The sequence below is a fragment of the Anabrus simplex genome, chromosome 2 (assembly GCF_040414725.1).
Source record: "Anabrus simplex isolate iqAnaSimp1 chromosome 2, ASM4041472v1, whole genome shotgun sequence".
In the NCBI taxonomy this organism is placed as follows: domain Eukaryota; kingdom Metazoa; phylum Arthropoda; class Insecta; order Orthoptera; family Tettigoniidae; genus Anabrus; species Anabrus simplex.
In genome coordinates this window covers 1,077,099,062-1,077,111,724 of record NC_090266.1, presented here as the reverse complement: position 1 = coordinate 1,077,111,724, position 12,663 = coordinate 1,077,099,062, and positions in this window count along the sequence as shown.

Genomic DNA, 12,663 nt, shown 5'->3' with positions numbered 1-12,663 from the left:
AATAGCTTCTAGTTGCTTTCTTTATTGAGTCATAAAGAGCTGTTACACAGCAGTCTGCTAAGCCACTGACCCTTCAAACCACACCGTCACAATATTTATTAGAAGGACTAGTTATAAAAGGAATGGTGGCTGTGAGCTTGCATCCGGGAGATTGTGGATTCGAATCCCACTGTCGGCTGCCCTGAAGATGTTCTTCCGTGGTTTTCCATTTTCACACCAGGCAAATGCTGGGGCTGTACCTTAATTAAGGCCATGGCCACTTCCTTCCAACTCCTAGGCCTTTCATATCCCATCGTCGCCATAAGACCAATCTGTGTCGGTGCGACGTAAAGTCACTAGCAAAAAGAGGAATGGTGCTACTACATTGGTGATACCCAAGTCACTTTACAGACCGTCAAAATCAAAAATCAAACTGCGGCAGGTAGAATGTAGAACTGAGCCCTAAACAATGTCTAATGATGGTTCGAATAAAGTTCACCATGCTCACGATTCATCTTTGACATTTAACTACACAATAATCATCAATAAGTGCAAAAGTAGGCTATAAGTATGCTTTGCACAACACATTCGTAAAGTTATAAATTGTTGGATTGGGATTTCTCCGTAGCATTTACGTTGTGAGTTGTTTAACTTGCATTTTTGGCCAAGGTCTGGGGAAACAAAAGCATTCTAAAGATCCCACTTAGATCAATATCACATCATGCACTAGCTGATGATGGGCTCCTTTGTTACATACAGCAGTAATACCATCCAGTGGAGCTGAATTGCAGCAGGAGAGACAGAGCACACTTCTACTAACAAAAGTCAGTGTACTGTTATTGTTAACTATAGTTTACGACTTCGTAGCGGAGTACCGAGGAATAGAAGCACAGGGAAGCAGAGACAGCGAGCGCAGCGCCCGCAATGGCGAGCGGACGTAGTCGTCTCAAAGAAGCGGCATGATTACTCCTATAGAAACTAAACAAAACTGAACTCAACAGTTATATACATGCGCAGGACAAATAAATAAGTACAGAAATACTGTAAATGAATTAAATAAGTAAATAAAAATAAAGTTCAGATCCATGATACTGCTGTGAACGCTATTCATTAGCCATTTGGGAAATCGTATTCTTGCAATGAAATTTGTAGGCGGTACGTAATGAACTGAAAGAGTCCGGTAAGGTCGTAAATGTAATCTTTATTTTTTTTGCATTACGTGCTGATGCATGTGAAATACCAGTCTCCTGAGCCACTCTCCGAAGCGATTTATGTGGACAGACTAACAGTCTTGAGCATATATCTTCTAACATCTCCTGTGTGAGAGCTGGTCTCCTTCCCTCTCTTTTCTTATTAGTTACGGAACCAGAACTACGTCACATGTGAACGAGTTGTTGCACGTAACGTTTTGATGGTACTGACGAACCATGAAACTGTCTACTGTGTATTTATGAAACTTGTTAAACGAGCCAATAGTTGACAGTTCTATAAGTTAGCTGTTATTCCGAAGTTTCTTCTACTTGTGCAAATAACACTCAACCAAAAATATTCCCGGCGCTGTCGCGTACTTGACCATCGCTATAATAACCTTATAGCACAACTTAAAACCCCATAGTTACTAGCAAGCTGAGTGAGAGAGTTAAGCATCTGCTGCGTCAGCTGTCAACATTTCTTACCAGGCCAAGCTTGACACAAGCCAAGACCATCTACAATAGTATCAGACCTTAATACGAAATCAACATGGTCGACGCATCGGTTGGATGTAAACAAGTCTGTGACACATAAACGCAACCTTCTGATTATCGTATTAAATTGCTAAGTTGTCAATAATAACGAACAGAATACTTTACTTTGGATAATGGAATCAATACTATCTAGAAATATCCTATAGGCCTATTTAGCTAACCAATATGTGGAAATTTCAAAATATAAGTCTTTTTTATGAACTCGTACGGTCCAGGAAATAGGTAATACAGGATCGCATTCTAAAATAATAGTCCTGGGGAAATATCTGATGTGTTTCAAATAGTGGCAGTTTCAACTCACTCACTCATTCACTCACTCACTCACTCAATCAATCAATCAATCAATCAATCAATCAATCAATCAATCAATCAATAATATAAATTTAGCGCTGTCGTCCAAGTGGCAGATTACGTATCATTTGTTTAACTAGTCCTTCCTAATGATTTCAAAGAAGTTGGAAATTTATCGAATTGGCACCTTTAGTAAATTATTCCAGACCGTGATTCTTCTACTTAAAAGTCAATACTTGTTTTAGAGATAGATGTATTTGAATGACATTTCTTTTACCATAAACTTTTAAATATAATAGCCTACCTCGTTCAAGGATTTCATTAGAAACATACCTTGTCACCAATTTTAATTCTCTCATAACAATGTTTCTGATCATACTTACTTACTTACTTCCTCTTCATGGTTTAGGCTAATAGCTTGTTTCGACCTCAAGTTTCATTCCATCTCTTCATAGGGCGACCAATATCTCTTCTTCCCGTAGGATGGTATTCTAGGGCAAGTTTTCGGATTCTGTTGTTATCCATCCTCAGAACGTGGTTTTTCCAATTTATCCTGTTTTGGAATATTCTTTCATTTACTGAGAATACATTTAATTGTTGTATTTTGTATTTGTATTCATTTCGTATTTTGTCTTCTAGGGAATATTCTTTCACTGGTCTTAGGAATCGCATTTCAGATGACTGTATTTTATTCCTATAGCTTGTTTTATCCACCCATGTCTCACTTCCATATAACAAAGTTGGTACAGCCATAGTCTTACAAAATATAAGTTGAGTATCTTCTCTTACTTTTCCTTTCAGTGTTCGGCGAACTGTCCCACACATATGTTGAAAACGATGAAGCCTTTTATTCACCTAGACATCATCATTTAAAGACATTTCACAACCAAGGTACTTAAAATTTGAGACTTGTTCTACTGGTTGATTGTCAGTTACTGTCTTCGCTTTGATAGGATACTCTTTGCCATACCGAGCTCGATAGCTGCAGTCGCTTAAGTGCGGCCAGTATCCAGTATTCGGGGGATAGTGGGTCCGAACCCCACTGTCGGCAGCCCTGAAGATGGTTTTCCGTGGTTTACCATGTTCACACCGAGCAAAAGCTGGGGCTGTACCTTAATTAAGGCCACGGACGCTTCCTTCCCATTCCTAGTCCTTTCCCCTCTCATCGTCGCCATAAGACCTATCTGTGTCGGTGCGACGTAAAGCAACTTGCTTGCACTCTTTGCCATGCCATAAATTTGGTTTTCGTTCTGGATAGCCGAAGATTATAACTTTTACAAATGGTGTTTAACTGATGTATTGATTTCTGGAGTTTATCGTCATCATTCTGCAGGATAAATTGATCATCTGCAAAGAGCATAGTATGTACGTATGTGTCTGTATTCAATTTTATTTCCAGAGTGCACAGTTCGTTTCCAGTTTCTGATTACTTCATCTATATATATATACTAATTAGCCAGAGAATTATGAACACCTACCTAATAGCCGGTATGTCCACCTTTGACACGGATAACAGCGGCGACGCGTCTTGACGTGGAAGCAATGAGGCCGTGGTGGGTCACTGGAGGGAGCTGGCACCATACCTGCACACACAAGTCACCTATTTCTCGTATATTCCGGGGAGGGCGTGATGAACTCTGACACCACGTTCAATCACATCCCAGATGTATTCGATCGGGTTACGATCTGGCGAGTTGGAGGGCCAGCAAATCAATTGCAACTCGCCACTGTGTTCCTCGAACCACTCCATCACACTCCTGGTCTTGTAGCATGTCGCATGATCTTGTTAAAAAATGCTACTGCCGTTGAGAAGATCGTCGTGAAGGGGTGTACGTGGTATCCAACCAGTGTACGATACTTCTCGGCCATCATGGTGCCTTTCACGAGTTCCTCTGGACCCATGGATGCCCATGTGAATGTTCCCCAGAGCATAATTGAGCCGCCGCCAGCTTGTTTCCGTCCTGCACTACAGGTGTCAAGGAGCCGTTCCCCTGGAAGACGACGGATTTGCACCCTCCCATCGGCATGATGAAGAATGTATCGAGATTCATCAGACCATGCAATGCTCTGTCATTGCGCCAACGTCCAGTGACGATGGTCACGTGCCCATTTCAGTGGTAGTTGCCGATGTCGTGGTGTTAACACTGGCACATGCATTCCTCTCTCCACCTTCAATCTCAGAACTAAAATCATTTAATTTATAATGGTGTAGCTTTCTATTTTGTTTTTCCACTTCCCGTCTATTAATATTGCGACTGGTCGATAGGTCCACTACACGACCAGGGAGCTCGTGACTTTTTTCGTTTTTGACAACCTTCCAAATATCTCCGGAAGAATTAGTTCTATCTAAAATCTGTACATAAGGTAAGTTATAGAAACAATAATTTCCAATCATTTACGTTCGATACATTTTACCGTAAGGGAGATATTCACAATTTCGTGCCAAGTCCGTCAACGCCGAACACTACCGATACGAACTACTCTTCAATCGCCATCGAAACGAGTTCTGGCGATGATGGTCGTTGTTGTCCTGATTGCGTGATGTCCGTGTGTAGAATGGGAAAGGCGCGCGATCTATCTGAGTTTGACCGAGGGCAGATTGTGACGGCCCGGAGGTTCGGCATGAGCATTTCGGGTGTTCTAGGAGTGCTGTGGTGAGTGTCTTCAACAAGTGGCGAAACCAAGGTGAAACCACGTCCAAACGTCGAGGGGTTAGGCGGCCACACCTCATTAGAGATATCGGACGTCGTAGGCTGGGCAGACTGGTAAAACAGGAGGCTGCGAGCAGTGACGGAACTAATATCAGACTTTAATGCTGGGCAGAGTACAAGTGTGTCTGAATACAAAGAGCACCGAACACTCCTAAGGATGAACCTCCGCAGCCGACGACCCCTGCTGCAGCTCTTATGTCCAGTATAACTGCGATATAAATCATAGTGTATTTATAATGCACGCCAAAATGTGTGAAGATACAGGGTTTAAAGGTGGTGTATCTACATTAAGAAAGATACTGAGAAGGCCAGCTGGCGACTACCTTAGTGTGAAAGACTTCATTTCGCTCATAGCAGTAGAGCAGTAGTTACATTTTCCACTACATTACCACCACTTTCAAGATCGTGGCTTCGCGCAGGTTTGGATCATCGGATAGTAATCGCCTTCTACAACCCCCAAATACCTTCATAATTGTATGAAGTGTACTGTAACCTTTATTTAAAACCTAGTTATTGTGATTAACTTAATGAAGATGTTTCCTTAAATTAACACCTATGTGATCTCCGTGAGGTACATTCTTTCTCATTTCGATGGTTATCTTTATTATCTTCCTTATCTATACGGGCTGATGAGCAAACGATTTTACACCTTAAAAAGCAATCAGAACAGCAACGACCATCATCGCCAGAACTCGTTTCGATGGCGATTGAAGAGTAGTTCGTATCGGTAGTGCTCGGCGTTGACGAACTTGGCACGAAATCGTGAATATCTCTCTTACAGTAAAATGTATCGAACGTAAATGATGGGAAATTTAGTTTCTATAACTTACCTTATATACAGATATTTAGAGAGAACTAATACTTCCGGAGATATTTGGAAGTCTGTCAAAAACGTAAAAGTCACGAACTTCCTGGTCGATAGGTCCACTACACTCTTAATTAATGTCGAATCACAAAGAATGTTTACAAAATTAAGTCTGATGATATTAGGTCCAAAGTTCAGAAACTCTAACGATATTTAGTTTGATGCTTTCACGGCCAGTAATTATAGATATGATAATATGATTTTGGGCTTTTGCCGTTCCAAGAAAACAAAGGTAAAATTTCTTTGCGTTTCGCGAGTGAGACTTCTCTAATTTCGAAGAATTGAATTAAAGAATGCTTTAGCGTTGGTCTATAGTAAGTGTTACTCTCATTCGTCACCAGATGGCTCACTGTACGATAGACTTCCAAGTGGTAGCTGACGACACCATCTAAGCTCCAATTAAGATGTTTCTTGTTACACCGTATATGCGTTGTGAAGTAACAGCAAAGTCATCAGACGAATCAGGGACGAATGTGAAAGAAGAAATAAACAGAAACTAATAAAACAAAATAAAATGGAACGAAGGACTCACAGGATAGAAGACCAGAAATAGAGCTGAGGAAGATAATGAGTGTGAGTCGGGTGGAAGGGGGAGGGGGAGGGGCATAACAGGTGTGCACACGTTAAGAATGTATGACAGTTAATACATAGCCTGAAATGAACCATCTGGTTATGAGGAGAGTAGAGGAGAATCGGGTAATACGGAATACCATTTACTTTTGGCAGTATAACTTCTTACCGAAATCAGTTATGAAATATAAATAAATATGGTTTGAAAATTAAAATATTTAGCCAAGATTCTCTATATTTTTAAATTGTAAATTGTTAATGTCTTCACGTCAAAATTATTTCTTTCAAAAAGTTGCACTCGGTGGGTAATACGGAATAGTCGGCTAATATGGAATAGTAGGGTTAAATAATATGTAAATTAAAATACAGCTTCAATAAATTCTTTCAGTTATATTTAAGGAACGTTCTTACAGGTGGACGTACAGAAATTTTAAAAAATCGAAAGACTAAAATTGGTAACTAACTTAAATGATAATCTGTATACACTAATTATTCAGAGTTTTCTTTTTACAGTCACTTGTTCATTCAGTGACAAACGTCACAGCTGCAGAAACTGAGATCTATAGGTAGTTAAATGTTATAATATACCAGGATTAATGCAATTAATTTTAATTAATTTAAACCTCATTTTACTTTGAAACTAAAACAGTATTCCATATATCCCGACACACCATGTTTGAATTAAAGGATTCGTCATGTCATTAACTTTGCACAACAAGTAAGTTACACTGATGTAGCAATATAAGCAACTCTTGTACAATATGTAACATTGGATTTCCCAGGACTAAACTCAGTGTTGGTAATTAATACAAGCTTTAAAAGAATTACCAGCAAAAAATTTTCAAGTATGAAAAACAAATATTCTTGCTCCACGCACTAACTTCACTCACGAGCATGTCGAAACTGAATACAAAGCATCATGAGAACATTTACCGTAATTCGACGAGTTTCCACCTGAGAGGAGTACCTTGCAGGCAAGATATTGTGGTATTCCATATTGCCCGACTATTCCATATTACCCGATTCTCATCTACGAATTTAGAAAACTCCGAAACGAAATAACAATAGTGAAAGGGCAGTGAAGAAAACTACCTGCGTACTCTTAATAGCTGACAACCACGTATTACTTCATTTAAAGCCAATGTCCCTATTGAAACTGTCAGGACTTTTACGTATTTCCACAGCTTCGCGCATAATCCTAGACCTGTAGGGTTTAGTGTGGGTAAGAGCTCGAACATCTTCGAACACGATACCACGACCCGACGATAGGGCATGCTCAGCTATTGCTGACTTTGGAAAACACCAAAACGAAATAACAGAGAAAGGGCATAGAAGAAAAGAACATGCGTAAAACCTTAATGGCTCGCAATTGGTAGCCAGTGTCCCTGTTAAAATTGTTAGGATTTTTACGTATTTCCACAGCTTCGCGTATAATACTAGTCCTGGAATGTTTAGTGTGGGTAAGAGCTCGAACATCTTGGAAGACGATATCACGACCCAATGATAGGATGCCCAGGCACTGCTGACTTGTCTGGCTGGGTGACACGGATATTTCGTAGGTGTTCCTTGATACGAGTACCAATGGACCGGCATGTTTGGCCAATATGTACCTTGCCGCAAGTACAGGAAATTTTATACACCCTAGGGAGTAATACTGGGGACAATTTGTCCTTTGACCTTGATTTTACCTAAACTGTAATCAATTTCAGTGACGGTGCAAAACACTGTTTTTATATTGTGCTTGCAGCGGACCTTGGCAATTCGATCTGTGGTATTGTGAATGTAAGGCAGGTAGACAATTCCAGGAGGAGATAGACACACTCAAAATCACCTTCAAGAGTAATGGTTACGAAGATGTACATAGAGCCTTGCATCCCAGAGGGATGACTAAGCAAAGCTCAAAGAAAGAAGAAGTGAAGGGTCTTTTATTTACTTACTTCCTTTTTTCTTGCAGTGTCTATCCGAATTACACGAACTTCTGAAAATGTCTAATACAGACAGAGGTATATTTATTGGGTTCAAAATCAACTGGGTATACAGAATGAATCCATTTGTCCCATTTTTCTTTATCAACAGGAAACGCAAATATTATATGACCCCACAGTCTAGCCTAAGCAAGCATCGCATGCGGACGTGCTGGGTCGAGTGTGCCGGTAGAGCGGGAGTGGAGTGTGAGCGGTGAGTGCAAGAGGGAAGTGGAGAGTGACAAGGAAGATGATTAGTGTGGAACAATATCGGGCAGTTATCGGAAGATGGCAGGGGAGAAGGAAGAAGGAAGCAGACAAACGAGAGGGAGGTAAAGTGGTAATGGGAATGAAGGGTGAGATGATAATGGTGGCAGTGGTGATTATGATACTGCTAGTGATAGAGGGCGTGGGAGTAAACCCAGGTCCGATTTCCAGTGGCAACAAACATGAGCTTGGAAGACGCAAAAGTCCTAAGAAGAGTGGTAAAGGAGGTTGTGGAGGAAGTTTGCCTGTTTGAACAGATTAAAAGTATGATACGGGAACAAGGGAAGGAGTTCGAAAATATGAGGCAATCGATAAAGGAAATAACGGACGAAACATGGACCAAAGTGGGAAATAACGAGAGAGAAATGGTGTTACTCAGAGGGAAAATAAGAAACTCCGTGTCGTAATGGTTAATGTCATTATCCGCCTCCTCGGGGGCCTGGATTCGATTCCCGGTACTGCTAGAAATTTAAGAATGTCTCACCTCCAATGGGGGTGTGCCTGAAAAGAGCTGCACCACCTCGGGATGAGGACACGAGTTTGCATTTGCATGATGTTGAAAGATTTGTTGGTTTTAATAAATTGAGTTCTGATAGGATAGCGAATGCACTGGGGAGACTTGCGATTGTGTAGATCAATTTGACTACCGCGAAAAAGACGTTGCGCAGACGTTCGGTGAAACGGCGGTGCCTGCAGGTCAGCTGAATGGTGTGCAAGCTGCTTGACACGGAATAAAAACAAAAGCCTATATCATGACTATAAATTATGAGTAGTAAATCCTGATGTTATATTCATCCACTGCTACATAATAATCATCATCATCATATACAGGGTGGGCGGAAAATACATGGAACTAGGTATATGGGCGTTATAGGGTTGGTCATCCTGATAAATAATTTGAAAGAAATAATTCGTTATCTCACGCCGTTGTCATTTTATCGGCTGCTAAAGTTAGCCAATCGGGTCACTTCGCGGGCGAATTCAAGTGGGCTTTGCGCTGTACTGTTGCAAAATCTGTACGTGGCTTAAGAACGTCTTGAGAGGCATGCCGAGAAATCAGCATCAAACACAAACACGCCGTTGGTTTCAGCCAGCGTCACTGTAGCGTACTTGATTTGGCAATATCCTGTCAGCTCGGAGGTCTGCATTCAAACCGCACCCCTGGCGAAGTTTTATTCTGTGACTGGTGCTATCATGCCGGTCTTAAGCCACGTACAGATTTAGCAACAGTGCCACGCAAAGCTCATTTACATTCGTTCGCGAAGTGATCTTATTGGCTAGATTCAGAAGGTGGTATAATGACAACGGTGTGAGATATCGTATTATACCTTTAAAATTATTTTTCAGCACCACCAACCCTCTAACGCTGATTTACCTGGTTCACGTTGTTCCAGACCACCCTGTCCCTATTATTTAAAGCCAGAAGGCTAACTCACTCACTCACTCACTCACTCACTCACTCACTCACTCACTCACTCACTCACTCACTCACTCACTCACTTTAATGTTTACCCACTTCCAGATGAGCTAGGAACTTGAAATTTGGCAGTCTGATAGCTATTAGGCTGTAACCCAAGAAGAAATTCCAAAACGTTGAATCTTTTATGTTTAAAACAAAATGGCGGACTAAAATTTTGGGTGTGCTAGAAAATTGAAATTTGGCGAAATTATAGCTTTTAACCTGTAACCGACGGAGAAATTACAAGAAGTTCCAATGTTCCAATGTTTAACTTTTTACCCCACAAAAATATCAAAATAATGAGGCTATTTTCATGACAGTGCAGACCTTCCTTTCGAGATATTTTGCGCCTAAACTGTAATTCCTATCAAGAAATGGATAGCACTTTGGTCCCTGGAATGAAGAGATCTACAACTTTGGTCCTATGACATTTTGTAGTATCTCGACCCCTTCTTCGTTAGATCGAACTTCATTTTCCGATTAAGGGTCAATTTTGTTTCTTTTCCATATATTATTTCACGGCTTGGAACACTTATAAGACAGGTAGGATCACAAAATTCAGCAGGCCCCTTGCCACGTCCATTGGTCATACGCAAACTGACTTTCATTATTCCTGCTGCCATGTAGCTATGGGAAAACGGAAAGGATATGTCGATATGTGGAAACACTACTCAAATTTCAGTCTTATCTATGCTTCTAAAGCAGTCTAAGGTGAATCCGACAAAGATACAACAAAACGTCAAAGAATCAAAATTACAGATCGTTTCGTGGTCAGTAAGTTGCTGAAATGATTTCTCAACTTGTGAGAAACGTACGAAATTTGACCTAGATCGAAATATTTACCTGCATCTATGCCATATATAGCCGAGATACGATAAAATATCTTAGGAGCGAAAATGTAGGCTACGAAAGGGGCCGTCTGTTGCCGCAATCCGTTTGCCGATACGACCAACCGTTCCGCCACAATACATTTCCAAATGAAGGTCTGCACTTATAAATGTGCACATCTTCAACGTTCATAAATATTATATAAAACCGTACGGCTGACTGACTGACTGACTGACTGACTGACTGACTGACTGACTGACTGACTGACTGACTGACTGACTGACTGACTGATATTAAATATTGACTTCCAGATGAGGTTGAAACTTGAAATTTGTCAGTGTGATAGCTATTAGGCTGTAACCTAAGGAAAAGTTCCTAATGTTCAATTTTTTATATTTTTACTTCCCTTTCCCTAAACTAAATGGTGGACGATATGTTGCAGTGGGCCAGAAAATTAAAATTTGGCACAGTTATAGCTCTTGACCTGCAATCGACGGAGAAATTCCAAAAAGTTCCAATGTTTTACTTTTTACCTCCAAAATGTATCGAAAAGTGGAGGCAATTTTCATGACGGTGCAGAACATCGTGTTGAAGTTTTTTGGTTAAACGGTAAGTCGTATCGCAAAATGAACAAGACATTCGGAACCCAATCCTGAATATACCTACAACTTCGATGCCGTGACTTTTAGTCGTATCTTGATCCCTTATACCTTAGACAGAGTTGCATTTTCAGATTTTACGTCCATTTTGTATCTACATTTTCCATAATTAATTTTACTGTTTTACAAACTTACAGGACCGATAGAATCATGAAATTCGGCAGGCTCATTGGAACGTCTGTGAGTCATATGTGAGCAAATGCATCATTCTAGCACAGTTAAGAATGGATAACGAAAGGAATATATGGACCCTGTACTCCTAAACTAAGATTCTAAACAAATGTACGGTATACCCGATGCAGATGTGACAAAACATCAAAGAACGAAAATGTAGAACGCTTCAACCACGATACACCTACAAAGTTTCCATCAAGACTATAGCTGCCCATTTGGTTAGGAAAATAATTTCTCATCTTGTGAGAATAGTATGTAATTTGCAGCAGGTCGAAACGTTTACCTCTATCTTTGCTATAAATCGTGTATATACTGTACAAGAAAATATTATAGGACCAAACATGTACGCGAATAAATGGGTCGCCTTGTGGCGCAATCCGTTTTTCGTATCGAAGTACCGGTTCGTCACAGTAATTTTCAAAATGACCACTTCTAATGTAGAGGAATTGACGGAGCCCCCAACGAGCGAAAGCGAGCATATATATAAAAGCAAAATACCACTCACTGATCACTATGTCTCCAGATCCAAGAAACCAAGAAAGTTGAAATTAAGAACTTAGGTTGATATGTTGCCCTAATGATGCACTAAGAAACGATTTTTCAAAATCCAGCGTCTGTCCTAGACCTAGGCTCTATGTTACAATACCATACGCTAATACAGGCGAAAATCGAATTTGTCGTACAAGGACGAGACCAATCTCGGTGAAATATTTTAAGGCTGTAAAACCAACTGTTTTCGAAATATTGGTACCACACTGTCACCGCTCAATGTGCTGGAGAGCAGATGTTCACAGACGCATGAACAAGGCAATTGGAAGCATTACAACTTTCGCTTGGGCAGATTGCGTAAGACACAGAAAGATTGCGGAAAAAGATAATTATTATTCTGTGAGAGAATTGCATGGTGCTCACTGTCAGTTGTTCGCGCATTTACAACTACCGAAAAAGGTCGGAAAATATGTACATGCTTTCGCTCTAAGCCGTCAAAACGCGGGCCTACTTGCCTTTAGATCCAAAGCAGCGCTGCAGGAGGCGGAGAAAATTCATGCCGTGCCTGTTAACATGTGATTCACACTCAGAGTGAGTCGTCCTAGTTTCTGTTCGTCCCGCTACGATGTCACAGTTGAGTAGAATCAGGCGTGGTTAAGTTA